Genomic DNA, 19,730 nt, shown 5'->3' on the forward strand with positions numbered 1-19,730 from the left:
CACAACAATCGAGTTCAATACTTTACTTAACGTCCACTCCTGTGAAAATGTCATCATGTCACCTACACGGATTACGACAGAATCAGAAACACTTTTAGATCTTTTCATAACAAACTCCAAAACAGAAAGCTTGAAGTCAGGCACCATTGCTTATGCTCTGAGTGATCACATACCAATATTCATATCTGTCAATCTTGCTCCGATTTCTCAACGACAACCCGACCAAATGTCATTTTATCGAGTTATAAATCATCACACGTTATGCGAGTTCAAGGAACGCTTATCTATTGTTAACTGGGAACATGTTTTTGAGGAAAGCGACCCTGATGAAGCATACGAAAAATTTTTAGAGATTGTTACTGACATTTATAATGCTTCCTTTCCACTTAAGAAATTCTCCCAGTCAAAGAAATGTAAGAAACCATGGGTCGACAAAGACATGCTGCAGTTGATAAGAAAACGCGATAAACTTTACAGAGTGTTTTTACAAAGTAGATGTCCTGAAGCACTGAAAACATTCAAAAAATTTAGGAACTTCGTTACAAAGCAACTTCGCGTCGCTAAAAAGCAATATATTTATAACCGATTTAATTCAACTGGTAGACAATCTGAAAAAGTTTGGAAGGTTTTAAAATCTATCTTCAGTAATTCTTCCAAACTGACCACAAAAATTAATCATGAAGGCATTGAATTAAAAGGTTCTGATCTAGCAGATGCCTTTAATGACTACTTTCTTTCCTTTGCTGACACATCAAGCGGCGACGTAAATCTTTCCTATATGAGTGCCAGAAATAGTGAAACAATATTTTTAACACCGGTTACAGTAAATGAAGTAATTACAGAATTTTTAGCGCTTAATAATAGTAAAGCTACAGATGCGTCAGGTTTTCAGATACAGCCCATAAAATTTACTATCGACATTCTTGCACCTTCCCTCGCCCATATCTTCAACCTATCCTTAGTTTCCGGTGTTTTTCCGCGTCTTATGCAAAGGGCAAAAGTCACAGTAGTGTATAAAAAAGGAAACAAAAATGAAATGGGAAACTATCGCCCGATATCAATCTTACCTGTGTTTTCCAAAGGCCTCGAAAAAGTTATTCTTAAACGGCTATCCTCCTTCACTGAAAGATGTAACATTATCACTACCGCTCAATATGGGTTTCGTAAAAATAGATCGACTGAGTTAGCTCTCCTTGCTCAGAAAGAATTCATATTAAAACATTTTGAATCCAAAAACATGGTACTTGGTTTATTTTTAGATTTTTCAAAGGCGTTTGACCTTGTTAATCACTCTGTGCTGCTTAAAAAATTAGACCACTACGGTATTAGAGGCATAGCCCATATGCTGATTTCCTCATACTTGCGACATAGATCTCAGTTTGTTAGTATTGCCGGTGAATGCTCCCAGTTGAAAGCGGTAGCTTCTGGCGTTCCGCAAGGGAGCATTTTGGGTCCGTTTCTTTTTGTTCTTTATATTAATGATATTGTTCGCATCGATAGCACTGCTAAGTACATAATTTATGCAGATGACACTAGTCTGTTTTTTTCGGGTACTTCAACGGCTGATCTCGCAAATCGAGCTAATAAAACCTTAAAAGAAATAAATACTTGGACTGCTGATAATCACTTAAGAATTAACGTTAGTAAAACTGCAGCCGTCATGTTCCACCCACGTCACAAACACTTTGAACTTCCTCTAATTGAATTAAACAATACCAGAATAGAATTTGTGCAGTCTGTGAAAACTCTGGGCGTTTACTTTGCAGCAGATATGTCGTGGAATGACCATATTAATTACGTCGTTCAGAAACTTTCCAGAACAGTTGGTATCATGCGCCGCCATTGCTTTAATTTTCCTACGTCAGTCAACATGTTACTTTATCACTCTTTGTTCTCTTCCATAGCCAGCTACGGATATATGGTGTGGGCAACAACAACAGCTGAAAATATTAACAAACTCACTGTCTTACAAAAACGTATTATACGCATTGCATGTAAAGTGCCGTATTTCTTCCACACTGCGAGTCTTTTCCACCGACACAACGTTATTCCAATGAAATCCATGTATAACTATAGGCTGTGCTATAAATATAAACTCGCCATAATGAAAAATGATGACTTCTTACTTACACTTGCTAGGTTAGAGCAAAGCAGAACTGTGTATGATACCCGCGCAGCAGAGCCTTGGAATGTTAAGAAATGCCGTACAAACTATGGCAAACAAATGTTGCAGCATACCTTACCGACACTTCTGAACCAGTTGTACTGCCACAAGAATCTTGATGTCTCCAATATTTCTCTGAAGGAATTGCCCCAAATATTCGTGTAGTTCTTTTTTTTTCTTGCTATTACCATTTTGAGTGCACCTGTCAGTTCTGCTGTCCTTCATTTTCTCCTCCCTGTGTTTGCCTTTATAGTCTCTTTGACCTAATATAGTTCTTTTTTCTTTTACAAGCAGAATGTACTGCTTACTGAACGTACATGTGTCATTCTATGTACAGAACATACGAGTTTTTTCTTACTATTTGTTTGATGTCCTATTCCGCCGCCGTCAATGCTGCACTGTAAGAGGAAGCCAGGACCTCTCAAGCTGTCTATACAGCTTTTTCCCTGGCTGTCCTCGCAACACCTAGTTGCGGAAAAAAAAAAAAAAGATCACCAGTCAACAAGCATATGCCTGGCTTTAGAGGATTGCCGGAAAAAGTCGGAGTTCCTGGTGCGGCCCTCAAATGGGAATTCCTCTAATCATTGGTGGAACGCGGACTGTACGAGGGATTACAGGCGGAGGAAGGCAGCATGGAAAAAGCTTCTTTATAACCAATGCGCAAATAACTGGAAAGATTATATAAATTCATAGCAGCCACCTTTAAGCGCACAGTTTCTCGTGCGAAAGAGAAATATGACTCTGAACATTTTGATTTTCTTTCAAAGTCAGGCAACCGACGGGCATTATTCGGCTTTTTACGGGCCAGGAAACAGGTCCTGCCTTCTCGTGATTTACAGTCATTAGTTATGTCTCCAAAGCAAGCTATCGAGGTGGTTGAATCAATTGCCGCGGGCTTGCATATATAAGCGGTTCTCGTCTCTATTTCCTTTGCGTCCCATGTTGTTTGCGCACAGGACGCCAGATAATTATTTCACTAAAGTTACTCTTTCGGAGCTTTCTCAAGTTGTTCAAAGATTACCAGCTTCTGCTCCCGGTCCTGATGGTGTTACTTCAAAGATGCTCAAGGTTCTATTTGAGGCGTCTCCGAACTCTTTGTTACACCTGGTCAACTATTCTATCAAACTCGCTTGGATCCCTTCTGAGTGGAAGCTGGCCAAGGTGATCCCTTTACTTAAAAACCAGGGCGGAGGCTATGAATTAGAAAATATTAGGCCTATCTCTGTAACATCAAACGTGGTAAAATTAATAGAAAGGGTGTTACTTATGCGGGTTTCTGCCTTTGTGGACCGCAGAACTATTCTCAGCCCGTGTCAACTCGGCTTCCGGCCGCGATGTTCGATATGGCATGCACATGTAGATCTTGAGAGTCGTATTCTTCTAGCTCGTCGTCAACGCCTGTATGCTGCTTTGGTTACGCTCGACGTCTCTAAAGCTTATGACAGTGTAGAGCATTCCATCCTAATACACAGGCTACAGTCCCTCCAGTTTCCGGAATATTTAGTTGCTTGGATATCTGCGTTTCTCTATAACAGGGAATTCTTCTGCGTCCATAATGGGGTATAATCCGAGAGGTACAAACAGACGAGAGGTGTTCCGCCGGGAGCTGTCCTTTCGCCTGTGCTGTTCAATATTATCATGAGCTCCATTCCTCTCCACCACCATGTTCGCAGTTACGTCTATGCGGACGACATAGCATTTTTCGCGGCTGCGCCTGATATACAATCCCTCTATGATCAGTTGCAATCATATTTGAGTTGCCTTGAGCTCTGGTTGAGCAGTTTACACCTCTCATTAAATGTTAACAAGTGTGCCGTCCTTGTTTTTCCTCTACAGGATCCTGTCGTGCTCTCTCTTTCATGCAAATTTCAACCAATTCCTCAAGTTCAATCCCTAAAATACCTGGGCGTCATTTATGACGATAAACTCACCTGGCGGCCTCACATTGACCATGTTGCTGTAAAAGGGACTCGTGCTGCAGGCATGTTACGGAGGTTATGTAGTCACAGGTACGGCATGCGCAGGGATACGCTCCTAATGATTTACGTATTGTATGTTAGGCCAATTTTAGAATTTGGCTCTGTGTTGTTTAGTCAGAAGCCTAGTAGTTAGTCGAATCACGTACAGCCTACCCTACCAGTGCCTCAACAAAAATGAAATATAACAAGCGGATGCCCTGCTACGCAAAGCGTATAAGACAGCGCTCTGACTACCACGCAACACGTCTACAGAAAAACTCATGGTCCTGGGATTACACAACACCTTTGAGGAGCTACGAGAGGCGCAGCTTGAGTCGCAAAAACTCAGGCTGTTGCAAACAACGACAGGAAGAGCGCTCCTGCAGAGGCTCGGATACCGCGAGCAGATGCGAGAAATGTCGAGGACGGCAACGATTCCCGACGAGCTTCGCAAGACCCTCAAGGTAGCTCCAATACCAAAAAACATGGATCCCAACCTCCATCGAGGCAGAAGAGAAGCGAGGGCCGAATTCATTGAGAAAACATACGCTCCTCAAGCCACGACCGTGTATACAGACGCGTCTTGGAGAGGAGGAGATACCAAAATCGCTGTAGCGGCGGTGGTCGATTCGTCTTTACGCGAAATGACCAGCGCGTCTCTGCGAGGCTGCACAGCCGCAGAGTCCGAGGAAGTAGCCGTTGCTCTAGCGGTGGCGGAGGGCTATAGAACCGGGCGGTCACTAACAATACTCACGGACTCTCAAACAGCCTGCCAAAATTACATGAATGGCAGGATAGGTCGTCACGCGCTCCGTATACTCCTCGCAGCGAGCGACAGAATTAAAAACCAGGAAGAACAAAACGACAAGATCCCACACAAAATTGTGTGGGTACCGGGGCACACGGGGGTGGCAGGGAACGAAGAGGCCGACAGGATAGCTCGAGGATACATTACTTTCCGAGCATCCGACGAGACCGCCGAACTCCCGCCAGCACCCAGGGAATAATCGGCCATACTACAAAACTATAGAGGCAGAAGAATGCGATATCCCCCACCGCACAAATGGCTGAGCAGAGAGGAAGCTGTCACTTGGAGACAATTACAAACAGGCTCTTTCCCAAACCTACATATACTAAACAAAATGCACCCTACGATATACACGGACAAATGTCCCTGGTGCGACCAAAAACCTACTCTATACCACATCACATGGGCCTGCCAAAACATACACGTGGTCCCCAAAATACAAAACCCGAGTGCGGAGCGACCGCTGTGAAGACCAACAAGGTCTGGTGCAGCGAGCTCAACGGGCGGCAGTGGCCAGCGGAGCCCTGGACTGAGGGCAACCGACCACTGATTAGAGGCGGACGACTTCGACAGAGAAGGCTCCTGGGGGTAGAACCAAGACGTCTCTGAAGATGCCCCCAAACCGCAGGAAAAACCATTAGTGTAAATAAAGTTTTCCCTTCCTTCCTTCAGGCTCGGCTTCATACAAACTTCGTCCTCTCATCCTTTTGGAGAGGGAGGTGCTTCGGATGTGCCTTGGCGTCCCCAAATTCGTGGCTACCAATGTGCTGTACCTTGAGGCCCGCATTCCTCCTCTGTTAACCAGATTTCACTTTCTAACTGTGCAGACTTTCCTCAAAATCTTTGAATCCCATTTTCACCGTTCGCAAAGCATTTTCTGTTGCCAGCCGACCTCCTTTTTTGCTGTCCACTGGCCTCGTTTTCATACCCCACAGGTTGTGTTCGTGCAAAGGCTGTTTGAGCCTTTAAACGTGCAGATTTACAACATCCTTCCAGCATTAAGCAGTGGGTCCTCTGTCCACATTGTTTTCGACAACATTTTTCCTCAAAACGCGAAACTTTTACCACCCCGTATTTTAAATGGTCTATTAGAGGATCATTTAAGGTCCCTACCTACAAAAATTGCAATAGCAACCGATGCCTCTCAGTGCAACGAAAAGGCAGGAGTGGGAATTTACTGTCCGAGTTTAGACTGGTCCTTTTCGCTGCGCCTTCCGGATTACACCCCTATTTTTCAAGCTGAGTTTCTGGCAGTAGTTCTTGCTCTGCGCAAGCTTGATCCTTCTATTTCTGCAGTGGCAGTCATTACCGATTCTTTATCTTTGTGTTCGTCCCTCGCGTCGCATGTTGACTGTCCCACTTTAAGCACTTTTTTATCGCTTCTTCCTTCGCATTTGAGCCTTGATCACTTGATATGGGTACCCGGCCACAGCAGCGTGACTGTCAATGAGATCGCGGATAACCTTGCAAAGGCTTCCCTAGGCGGCCCTGTGTTGCCCATCATCCCGGCTACAGCGTATATCACAGCATCTAGGTTCCGGCGTCGAGCGTTATTAAGCGTGCAAGACACAACACTTTTAACATCGGTGGAATATCAGCATCTGAAATATTCATGGAGCAGGAAAATTTGTCCATCTCGGCAGCTAGAAGTATCTCTGACGAGGTTGCGCTGCCGCATCCCCCCTCTAAATTTCTATCTGCACAGATCTGGTTTGGCGCTATCTCCCCTGTGTGCATTTTGCCGTGAGCCTGAATCTATCGATCATTTTTGGCTCCATTGTCGTCCTTTCACCTCTTTGAGAAGAAGAATGCTGGAGTTGCCCTTACAGCAACTTGGCCTCAGTTTGAGCAGCCCACACTTGCTATCATTTGGTGGGTGCCACCACACTTGGGTTCAGCCACAGGTCTGTTTGTGACGCTGTTCAAAATTTCTTGCTGGAATCTCATCGACTACCTTGCTAAAGCTTTCAGTATTTTCTTTTTATGCTTCATTTTTTTTCGAATTATTCTCTTTTCTCTCTTTCTTTCTCTCTCCAATCCAATCTCCTTTATATATATGTATATTATGGTTATTATTATTATTATTATTATTAATTGTTTTTAGTTTTGTTGATTTTTTTTTCATCCTCTCCGTGCCCTTCTTGTGGTAGACTCCCCCGGTGTTCTTCTCCCGTGTGCTTTCCTTTTGCCTTTACTACGTACAGGTGAATACCAACCTTTTCCACCCGATTCTTGGCCGATCCCCCAGAGTGGGTATGTGCCATTCTGTCGTAGGCTACAACAACAACAACAAGAAGCGTTGCTGCTCCGTCTCCCGGCGCATCGTGTGCCACGGCTGCTCGGAGTCCTGCTGTTCCTTCTCCTCCCCGTTGGTGCTGCTCTTCCACGGACTGCCTCTGCGTCTTCTGGCCATCTTCAAATTTTGGTGAGGCCGTTCCGCGAGTGGGGGATTTGGCCAGGTCTTTCCCCCTTTGGATGTAGGTTCGAAGGCTTTGCAGGTTTTCCGCCATGGCTATGTCTTCTCCGGGCTCAGGTCCGGTAACCTGGTTCGCCAGTTTACCGGCTGAAAATCTGCCGCTAACATCTTTTAGTGAAAACGGTGTCAAGATAATTCCTGTGGCGCTGGTCCCTGTAGGAGATGGTGTAATTAAATTAAAAAAAAACTCTCGATTGATCCAGGAGCAGCTGAAGGCAGCCACCAGCCACTATCTTGAGATTTCGGAGGTGCGACCATTTGGCAAGAGAGGAATTCTATGCAAATCGGCTCACTTGGATTGCGTTGCCGATTTGCTGCAGTGCACCTCTTTCGCCTCACTACCGGTGAAGGTATTCATTCCCGAGCAGCTAGCCTGCGTAAAAGGAATTATGCGCGGTGTGGATCCTTCCGCTACACCAGGGGAAATTCTTGCAGACTTTCATGACGCCGGTGTTGGCATCCTTTCAGTTTACCGCTGCAGCAGAGAGGCCGGAGGCTCTCGAACACCAACGGAGTCGGTTATTGCCACATTTGCAGGGTACTCTTGTCCGTCCGAGATCAAAGTTTGGCCTATTGTGTACCGTGTAGACCCACTGCAGCCCCGTCCTTTACAGTGTAAGAATTGCTGGCGGTTCGGTCACTGTGCCAAATCTTGCAAGTCCGCAACGTGCTGTCGCATTTGTGGCGGTGATCATGCACACGACATTTGCACTTCTGAGTCGCTTAGCTGCTGTCTTTGCCACTCTGATCACACAGCTGACGACCCCACCTGCCCGAAGCGTGCCGATGAGCAGAACGTCTTGGACATTATTCAGCGTGACAGGTGCTCGCGCGCTGATGCATATGCCCGCGTTGACAGACGGCAGTGCTCATATGCAAGTATTGCCCGCACGACCACTGCTGATGTGGAGGCAGCCTTAACTAAGTCCGTTGTTGCTGCGGTGGAGAAGGCTGTTGCTGGCGTACTTGACCGCATGATCAGTACGTTCAGCGATGCCTTGTCCCAGGTCATTTCCGCGCAGGCTGCTTCATCGGCTTTAAGTAACCTCAACTCGTCTACCTGTCCTCCCTCCTCTGACACTGCTGCTATTCAGCCCACCACCCCTTCTGCCTCCACGTCCGTGGGTGTAAATGACTCTGACCAAGTCCCCCTCTCTAACGCTTGTGAGTCAGATGTTGAAATGACTACTCCATCTCAGAAGCGTCGTGCTTCCTCTTCTCCTTCGAAATCTGACCATCATCATGGTAAGTCTAAGAAAAGTTCGCCTGGAATTTCAAAGAAAACAGATGTGTTGAAAGAGGCTGTTGCGGCTACGTTTTTAAAGCAATAATCATGGCGGGAATATCTGTTCTCCAGTGGAATTGTCGCTCTATATCATCTTCTTTCCCCGATTTACAGCAGCTTATACTAAAACATAGTCCAGACATTATTTTAATACAGGAGTCGTGGCTCAATCCTAATCGCCCATTTGCAATTAAAAATTTCTCCGTTTTTAGAAATGATCGCCCAAACGGAAGGGGGGGGGGGGGGGGGCTTACTAACATTGATTTCAGCGAAACTGTATCATCGTGCTAAAGTGTCTCACAAAATTATGAGACCTGATTGTGAGATACTTGCCGTTGAAATCATTATTCCGCAGTGCGCCCCTGTTACGGTGGCAAGTATCTACTTCCCCGCAGGAGTCCATAGGACGGATGAGCTCGATGCGTTACTGCGCAACAGCAGACGAGTAGTTCTAGCTGGGGACTTCAATTCTCATCATGTAATTTGGGGTTTCAGATCAGACTTTAGCGGGAAATTACTTTGGTCTTGGATATCAGCAAACGGCGTGTGCTGTTACAATAGTCGCGCCATAACTTACATGAGGGCTAATTCTCGATCAGCTATTGATTTAACGCTAGCAGTTAATGGTACAGCCGTATCTTCGTGGTGTACAGTTGACTGCGGTACGTCCAGCGACCACTCCCCAATCACTTTCACTATTGCGTGCAGTCCAGTCAGGGCGACTGGTTCGCCACAAAAATTTATAAATACTACACTGTTCAAGAACCTCCTAGGTGAGGCCCTCTCGTCTGTTGCCCCCTCCGATAAATCTGACGCGGGCCCTCAAGTATTAAATTCTGTGTTAGACGCCTCTCGGCGAGCAGTCTTTACAGTCCGGTCAGGCGTTGAAAATAAGACTCCTTCCAGTTGGTGGAATGACGACTGCGAAAAAGCCTATCGTCAAAGGAAAGCTGCATGGAAGAGTCTAACGCACAACCAGTGCCCAAAGAACTGGATAAATTACAAATTCTTTGCAGCCTCTTTTAAAAGAACAATATCTAAGGCTAAGGATGATTACAATGCCAGCCTGAACACCTATCTGTCTAATCCTGTCAACCGGAAGTCTCTTTATAGATTCATGGAACGTACTCATGTGCTGCCCTCTTCTCGCATCTCTCAGTCCACTATATTGCCACCTCGGGACGAAAAAGATAAACTAGAGTCCATAGCTCAAGGCCTTTCTGTGCGTTTTCGAGCTCGCACTACCTTTCCATCAACCCCGTTTCATTTGGTTGGTTGGTTGGTTGGTTTATGGGGTTTAACGTCCCAAAGCGACTAAGGCTATGAGAGACGCCGTAGTGGAGGGCTCCGGAAATTTCGACCACCTGGGGTTCTTTAACGTGCACTGACATCATTTGGGTGGAGACTTCACTAAGGTATCTGTATCTGATTTAGCGTCGGTAGTTAATTGCCTGCAATCTGCTGCCCCTGGGATTGACGGAGTAAGAGTTGGAATGCTTAAAATCCTAATGCAAGACTTTGCCCCGTACCTCTTGCAGATTGTGAACTGGTCTTTGGAAAAAGCCTGGATTCCACAAAATTGGAAAACAGCGAAAATTATTTTACTGCTGAAAGAGCAGGGGAAGGGTTTTGATCTCGACAATATTCGGCCGATTGCTCTCACATCAAATTTGGTTAAGCTTGTAGAGCGGGTAGTCTTCAGCCGCCTCACGAGTCATATTCTGAGTCTTCAATGTTTTAGCGAGGCTCAGATTGGCTTCCGCCGGGGGTGTTCGATTTGGACCGCGCACATAGACTTGGAGAGCCGTATTAAGGTTGCTATGAGGCAAAATGAGGTATCAGCTCTGGTTACTTTAGATATTGCAAAGGCTTACGACAGCGTTGAACACAGCATTTTGCTTCATAAACTGGCTAATGTACAACCTCCTTTGTACCTCTTTGCGTGGATAGGAAAGTTCTTAAAGAATAGAGCGTTCTTTTGTTCTAACGGTACGTTAACTTCTACAACATACGCCCAGTCTAGAGGTGTCCCACAAGGCTCCGTTCTTTCTCCGTTATTGTTTAACATACTAATGCGTGATATCCCTATTCACCCAGCTGTAAAAGATTATGTGTATGCGGATGATATTGCTTTTTTCGCTTCTGCCAAAGACATTCATATACTTGCAGTAATTATTACTGCAAGAGTATTTAAATGCTCTGGAAGTTTGGCTAGACAGCATAAAGTTAACTTTAAATGTGAACAAGTGTGCCGTCCTTGTTTTCCCACAAGCAACCCCTCTTTACATCTCTCTGTCGTATCACTCTATCCTCATCCCGCAAGTTGATTCAACAAAATACTTGGGTATAATATATGACCCACATTTCGACTGGCGGCCACACATTAGAAGCATTGCGCTTAAGGGTGAGCGTGCCCTTGGCCGGTTGGTGAGGATCAGCAACAAAAAATTCAGTATGCGACGAGACACTCTACTACTTCTTTATAAGACCTATGTACGGCCAATCCTTGAATTCGGCTCCGTTCTCTTTTCTGGGTGCCCAAAGTACAAGCGTGAACCCCTGTTTGTTATGGAGCGACGCGCTCTGCGCCTTTGCTTATGTCTGCCTAAATCAGTAGCTAATGCTGTGCTGTACTTGGAGGCGCGAATACCTGATCTCAATTCCCGGTTTGAGCTTATCACTATGCGGACATTTTTAAGGTCTTTGGAGCCTGTTCCTGTATTGGCTAACCCTATATTTACAACGAACCCAACTCTCTTCTTTGCTACTCCCTGGCCTCGGTATAAGCTCCCACAGGTGGTGTTCACTAACTCCCTCCTGTCAAATATTTCTGTTTCAATAAGATCTTTAGCTAGTCAACCACAGGCGGGCTGACACGGCAGTCTTCTTTGATAACACCCTCCCAAGGAATGCTAAGAACCTGCTCGCCAATATGTTAAATGGGCTCATAGAGGAGTACCTAGACAATTTTCCTAACCATATTGCCGTCTATACAGATGCCTCCCAGCAAAATGAAAAGGCCGCTATTGGTATTTACTCAAGGGCTCTTGATTGGAGCTACTCATTTCGGGCCCATGACTATACCCCTATTTTTGTAGCTGAGTTTCTGGCCATTGAGTTGGCCTTAATAAGGATTCCCTGAAGTATCACTCGGGTTATTATACTCTCAGACAACCTTTCTGTTTTGGCAGCGCTCGAAACCTCGAGTGATACTCCTATGAGCCGTTCCCTTCAATTTTTTATTCCTCCACACGTTTCAGAAGTTCGCTTTCACTGGGTCCCTGGGCACTGTGGCATTGTTTCTAATGAGAGGGCTGATTTTTTAGCAAAGTCTGCCCTTGATGGTCCTATTGTCCCTTTCGTCCCAAATACTGTTCACTTGACTCTAGCACGCTTTCAGCGATTCCAGCGTTCCCACACCTTGAGCCATGAGCCTCTCCTCGCTGCAGCGGATTTTCAACACCTGGCATTTCCTTGGAGTGTGCGGATGTGCAGTTCGAGGCAATGTGAGGTGTCCATGACCCTTTTGCGCTGCAGGATACCGTGGCTAAATCTTTATTTATGCCAATCGGGCCTTTCGTTATCCAACCTTTGTGAGTCTTGTGGCGAAATTGAGTCTATAGAACATTTTTTCCTCTCCTGCCGGCGGCTCGCTGCTCTCCGTAGAATTTACTTGGAGATCCCCCTCGCTCGGCTTGGGCTTCCACTATCTATTTCGATTCTCTTATCCTTCGGGGCAAGCGCCAAGGGATATGCCTTGAAACCAGTGTTCGATTCTATTCACGATTATATAATTTCATCTGGTAGATTCCTCTGCTAGAATGTGAATTCACAACTTTTCTTCTTTTCTTTCTCCGTATTTTTTGTTTTGTACAAATTCTAGCTCTGCGTCCCAAAATTTTAGATTTAAATATACTCCATTCCCTGTACACGAGTGCGTTTGTATCCGCTATGCACCCTGGCCAATCCCCCGCCGTGGGTATGTGCCATTCAGCCCGAGGACATCATCATCATCATCATCCTTAGCACACGCTCACTCGACACCAGCCGTTATAAAGATTAGCGGCAGAGAACCACCTGGGACGCCGACGAAGATGGCACTTTGCAAACCACAGTGCAAAAAGCTATCGATTCCGTACAACGCGAAAGAATGCTGCGAGAGCCCATTGAGTCGGAAAACGAATTTCCTCTGTTTGCACCAGTTCTGGTTGGAATCTGGCCGAGGATATGGTACTGTGAAGTGCTTTCTGCTCTATACTATCGGACATAAAGTTTGGGATGTTTCATATCAGGTAAACTTTACGGTCGTCCTCATTACGCACTCTATATACATAGCGTTTCCCGGACTACGTTCGCCTCAGCTTGCCGAAAATGGAAGGCCAAAAGTTTCATACTTAAAAGCGGAAATACCGGCGAAACCGTAGTATTCCCGGTTGTTAGAGAGATTCAGCGTAGCCGATACTTACCAGCGTACATGTGTACCGGTCTACCGGACTCCGGCTGCGCACGCGCAGTTTCTTGGGTGCGGCCAGGCGGAACCACTGGGCGTGCGCAGCTGACGTCCGGTACACCGAGACACGTGTACGCTGGTAAGTATCGGCTACGCTAAATATATCTGTTTATGCTGCTAAAAGTAACATTCTGGTTTTTCGTGCTGCTTTGCAGCAATTGACATTCAGGCTTTTTTTTTTTTGGTGCACCCGTCTTTTATTTTTGCAAGCCGTTCAAGGAACACTCCATCAGTTACTCGGCTGGGAAATGCATTGTCCTGTTTGAAGATGTTCCCAAGAATTTGATTATTTAACTATTTATTAGTGGATTTATATATTTATTTCGTATCACATATCGTGTCATTTCAAGGACGATTAGCTTCTGATGCTGCTACGGCGTGACTTTCATGAGCATCCTATACTTAAACCGTCCCTCCAAAAGATTTTCGAAAGTGTAGGCCGTTCTTTTTCCTCGCGCGCAACGTTTCTTTGATATTCGTGTGGCGCGTCTGTGAGGCGCGCGTGAGTCTCAGCAGGATTGTATACATGTAAAACGCCTGTCCCGATCAGCGCAAGTTGGAACTCCAGACCACTATGCTTTGCTGCAGCACAGGAGCAACCACGTTGCAGTTCAGGAGATTTCAGAGCTTTAGAATAGTGCGTGCATGCCTAGATGCTCTAATCGCAGGCGTTTCGCGGAGCGTTTTCAAAATACGCGGACCCACCATCATCATCATCATCCTGACTAAGCCCACTTGAGGGAAGAGGCCTCTCCCACATCTCTCCAATTAACAGTCCTGTGCCAGCTGCGGCCACCGTATCCCTGCAAATTTCTTAATCTCCCTCGCCCACCTAACTTTCTGCCACTCCCTGCCATGCTTGCCTTCTCTTGGAATCCACTCCGTTACCCTTAAGGACCAGCAGTTATCTTGCCTTCGCATTACATGCCCTGCCCAAGCACATTTCTCTATCTTTATTTTGACTATAATGTCACTAACCCGCGTTTGTTTCCTCTCGCACACTGCCCGCTTCCGGTTTCTTAACGTTACACCTAACATTATTCTTTTCATAGCTCGCTGCGTTGTCCTTAACCTGAACCCTTTTCGTTAGCCTCCACGTTTCTACCCCATAGGTGAGTACCGGGATGATATAGCTGTTGTGTACTTTTCTCTTGAGGGATGTTGGTAAACTGTCAATTGTGATCTGAGAGAACTTGCCGTATGCGCTCGATCCCACTCTTATTCTTCTAGTTATTTCCTCTCATGATCCGGATCAGCGGTCACTACCTGCCCTAAGCAGGCGTATTCCCTTACCACTTCCAGACCCTCGCTACCATTTGTGAACTGCTGTTTCCTTGCTGCACTGCTTGCAACAATACTTTGGTTTTCTGCATGTTCATTTTTAGAATCGCCGTTCTGCTGTGCCTGTCTGATTTAGCATGGTTTGCAGTTCGCTTCCTCAGTGATTTAGCAATATCATCAGCGAATTGCCGGTTACTTCGGTATTGTCCATTAACTCTTATCAACAGGTGTTCTGGCCTCGGGATACCTCCTGTAAATAGGCGCCGAATAGCACTGGCGAGATCGTGTCTCTTATCCTGGCACGCAACGATAACTCGGCGCCGTCTGGTTTTCACATTGGCGCTTATCGGTACGCCTAGGAGCGGCAGAATCTTCGAACCAAACGAAAAATAAAGACAATTTATCGCTCATGCAATAATGTAAAGGCTAGATGAGACGAACCGAAAGCACGATGTGCCATTTGTAGACAGTGAACGTAATGACAAGCCTGGTAACTAAGCCTAATCCACTCCGATGCGAGGCACAGCTTCAAAGCGTGTCGCCTTGTTGACAATGCAATCTCTTAGCGGACGCAAGGGCTGCGCACTTTAAAGATGTAAAAAACGCTAGCTACCCGAGTGCACACACAGCTTAGAGTCTGGCGCATGAGCACTGTGAAGACGCTATTCTAGCGTGGGCTTCCCATATGCGTAAGCCTTCGCGCACTGTACTAAAACGTATGGCGCTATATGGTGACGGCGTCGTCGCGCTTTTTCTGGAGCATCGTTCTAACAAAGCGAAGAAGCGGCCCAACGCAGAACCAGCGCTGAGGTTTGCTTGTTCGTTGCGGCTTTGCGTAAGCGCGTTCTTTCAGTCTGGCCTGGTTTCACGGTGCGCGTAACAGCGTAGCAATTCTTAAATCTCGCGGGCTTTGTTGCGAAGGTCAAATGATAGAGCCACGGTGTATTTCGCTTCAAGGATACAAGTGCAGTAGGGCATTTATCAAAATGACATACATCCTTACCAATCAGAATTTTATGTAACCATGCAAGAGCTCGCTCATTCGCTTTTACGTGTTCGCAAATAAGGCGGATTTTAAAATGTAGTGTGCCTGACTATAGAGCGCGTTGTAGTTTCTTTTTAACTTCGCAAAAACCCGCTGTGTAGAATCGGTGGCTAACGCGTTCAACAAGTCAGCACAAGGACGCGGTTTCGATACCAGCCCGCGGCGGCAGCATTTCAAGAAGCGCAAATGATAAATGTTCACGTACTGTGCGACTATAGCGCACGGTAGAGCCCCAGGTGGATGAAATTAATAGCTCTCCACTGTAAATTCCCTCTGAGACGACGTGCTGCTTTGGGACTATTTACTGCACATACCATATCACATAAATCCTTGTCACTGGGTAAAGTCTTGTTCAAAAGTCTTAAGACCAAAGGCGTTCAACCGCATAAAAGAGCCGTTACGGCACTAATGAAGACAGAATGACCTTGAAATGATAACAGGTTTCTTCTTGCGGTAGAGAAGATTCCTGCTTGACTTGTGTTTTGGATGATTCGCTACATGTAGCATTCTAGCAACATTCACTTCGCAGCAGCTCAACGCTGTGGCCTTACGACTTTTGACCAATATTGTACCTAAACTAGCTCTACATGGCCCCACTTGCTACTGCGGTACGCCACGTTGGCGTACCTAACAATTCTGGACAGAAGCATTTTTGAACGGGAGCCAATTTATCAACGCAACTTTTTCATATGTTGCAAGATTTCACTTAAGAATCAATACATCGGCAGATGTGCCATCGGCAGGCTTGAATATTTTTACTGTCACCTTTTTTTGCTGTCGTCAAAAGCGTTCCCCATTATGAAGAGACCCTTCATTGAAACTTGTTTCTGTGCGAGTTGGTACATCCTTGTTCTAGAAAAAAATATTAAGTGCAATGGATCCGTGGCTCGGTTTGGAGAAGCCAGGATTCTCGGCAAGAGTGCTGACAAGATGGCACGTGCCACCTTGGAAGCGGACCATACGAATAAATATGGTAGTAGGTGCGTGAGCACACTGTCGTTATAGTTCCTTGCCGGAGAGATTGATTTTTTAAAGGCAGCCAATAATTGAGTTTTCTCTTTGGTTTTTCGGTATGTCTTTAAATTCTTGAGTTGTTCGCTCGCGCGTGCGTTCGTCGATGCTGCTGTTACCATGCCCGACTGCATCGCTACCATCCTTTTCTCATCTTTTCCTCGCCTTTATAAGGTGTTCCCCTTCCATCAATAAAAACCAGTTGACAGTAAGCGCTTGTGTCTAGTGTTTAGTCTCTCATTCTGTGGTTGCATGTGTTAGCGCTGTTATTTTTTCTAGAATCAGGAAACCCTCTAAAAGAAAGACTTCGCTACACATCGGAAGAATGGACCATTACCTTCAAAATTGATATAACAATTACTTACAATTTTCCAATATTAAAACTTTTTTGCACAAGATTGTTGGACACGCAAAGTCCAGGAGCTGAAGCGCTCTACACCTGAAAAAAAAAAAAGACGCCTGCTCTATATTTTAAGCGGTCCCCTGATCAGTTGTGTTCCCGTGAGTATCGTCCCTTGTCCTTTTCGTGTCTTTATGTTCGTTGAGCGCGTCCCCGCCATTTTACATCCGAAGAGGTGACAGCGGTGGCGGTGTGAATGAACAGGTGGGATCAGCTTTACAGTGGTCTTTAAGCGGGCGCGCTCGTCTTTCGTTTAAGTTGCACGGCGCGCTCGTTCGATGACAGGAGCGCGTACCCGGGGCCCTCCGGCGTTTCTCGGAAAGTGAACCCCTGCCCGAGTGCGCCTACTGTGTGCATCTGCATGTTTACTCTGTGCGTTTGTGTACTTCTCGATGTTTTTAAGAGCTCTGCTATTAAAGTAAAACCAGGACAGCGGAACCTAGACCAGTGAGCTACAAGTGAGAAGGAGTGCGTGTGCGCGTGCCAGAGTAGCATGCGCGAATTATTCAGCGAGATTTATAGTCTATAAGTAAGTTTTCTTTGTAAATATATATCGTTGCATGTTTTTTTCACGTATGGGTTTAATTGTCTATTAATCTGTGAATTTCTCGCAATAGCGCGTGAATAAAACTCTTCACTAAAGGGCGATATCGAGATATTATTTTTCCATGTCAAGCAGGGCCTATTTGTAATCCACCCGCCCCCCCCCCCCCCCCCTCCTAAAAAAAGGAACTAGATGAATAACAAAATTGAAACAAAAAGCGGTGTAAAATCAAATCATATAAAACTGGCTGTTTGCTATCGGAAGTTCTGCGAAGAAACTTTGCCACAAATCTCCCATTATCTGAATAAAAAGCCGGGGTAGACGATACGAGCCTTTACAACGCGAAAATATGCAATTTTTGTTTTATCCTTCAAGAAACCTGTCTCCACAACAACTCCTCCTGCGAGAGCCCTCTAACCTTAAGTCGACTGCGGGCCGTCGCGGTGGCTCAGTGGTTATGGTCCTCGGCTGCTGACCCGAAAGACGCGGGTTCGATCCCGGCTGCGGCGGTTAAATTTCTTTGGAGGAGAAATTCTAGAGGCCCGTGTACTGTGCGATGTCAGTGCACGTTAAAGAACCCCAGGTGGTCGAAATTTCCGGAGCCCTCCACTACGGCGTCTCTCATAGCCTTAGTCGCTTTGGGACGTTAAACCCCATAAACCAAACCTTAAGTCGACTGCGACATGTGCAGAATTTCCCACTTGCACAATTTTGCATGACGTACAGTCTTGGTCAAAAGTCCCAACGCCACAGTGTTCACCAGCAGCGAAATGAATGTCTCTAGAATGATCCGTTTTGCTGATGATTCAAAGCACACGAAAAACAGGAAGCTTTTGTAAATCCAGAAGAAACCTTCTGCTAGCATTTCAAGGTCATTCTGTCTTTAATATTGCCTTAGTGGCTATATTATCAGGTTGAAGCGAGGAGCCTTTGCCCTTAAGACTTTTGACTAAGACTGTACATTGCTCTTTTTTTCGCTCAGCTTCGATCAACGCTACTAGCTAATTTTTGATGCACGTACGCGTCGCATATTTCGAGAAATATTATGCACGATGATTAGGACTTAATGAAAGTTAAGAAATCGCAAAGATGCGTTTTGCCGCTCACTGACTTGTATGCATGCATGCATGCCTACGCGAGTGGTCTCAGCGCTGAAAACTGCATCCTCTCTCCACAAACTCCGATTCCTGCAAGTCGATCAACCACCCTGATAGATGGGTCTGATAGCCAAAGCTTTTTCTGAATTTGGAGTGAGTCAGTGCCAGTCGTCCATGGGCCCAATCGAAGCAAGTGCGAAGGGCTGAAAGGGGGCGAACGTCTCCACCTTTGACCTTCGATTGCCAAAGCCCAGCGCGAGGCGGTAACGAGCGCCTGCGAGCCGAGAGAGATCCAGAGACCGACGAAGCGCCGCAATCCTCCGAGGCCAGTTTAAAAGAGCCACACGGGTTCCCAGCTGCTTTGGATGCGTTAGCTTCCACAGCTCTCCCATCTCAACAACGTCCCCGGTGGGCGTGACAGCCGGCAGTCAGGCCAAAATTGTAAAACTAAATTAAAAAAAAAAACTACCGATGAAGTCTCTTCGGAAGCCGGCGTAAGTACCGGTAGTCTGCGTGCAAATGAACCCAATGACAGCCCCCCCCCCCCACCAAAAAAAAAATATAAAAAACATCCCCGCGCTGTGCCCACCCGCGGGCTGCCTAGAAATAGAGAATTAGAGTGGCCCATTTTATGAGACAACTTCTAAGCTATGCACGTCGTTGCAGCAGCTAGCGTTTGGAGCAAAGGCAGACCTTTGACGTTTTTTTCTCTACCCATTTTTTCCTTGCCCGCTTCAGTGGGACGTCCCAGACTGGCGACGGTACGCATCACTCCCTCTAAAGCTTTTTTGTCGAGCCACCGCGACAACACGAACGCCCCGTGCCTTTTTCCGTTCTTGCGTATTTATGAGAGCACTCGCGGCACAACTGCCTGCAGCCTTTGATGGCACTTCGATGCCCGCACTGACTTGTACTCTTTACGTTCTGCTTCCATCTACCAGACGGTCTCTCGTAGAACAAGAGATGCACCGCATGTTTACCGGTTTCAGATGCGTTGTCTCCTCAGCAAGGTTAACTGACTCTGGGTACGCAGCTCATTACACTTCAATGCGAAAGCGTTATACGGCTCATCGGCAGTAAAACCCGGTGTTGTCGGCGTTGACCAGCAGCAGCGGTTCAAAAATTTCAGGTGACCTCACAGTGGTATAAAA

This window comes from Amblyomma mixtum, chromosome 6 (assembly GCF_055824585.1).
Source record: "Amblyomma mixtum isolate Tamu chromosome 6, ASM5582458v1, whole genome shotgun sequence".
NCBI classification, from domain to species: domain Eukaryota; kingdom Metazoa; phylum Arthropoda; class Arachnida; order Ixodida; family Ixodidae; genus Amblyomma; species Amblyomma mixtum.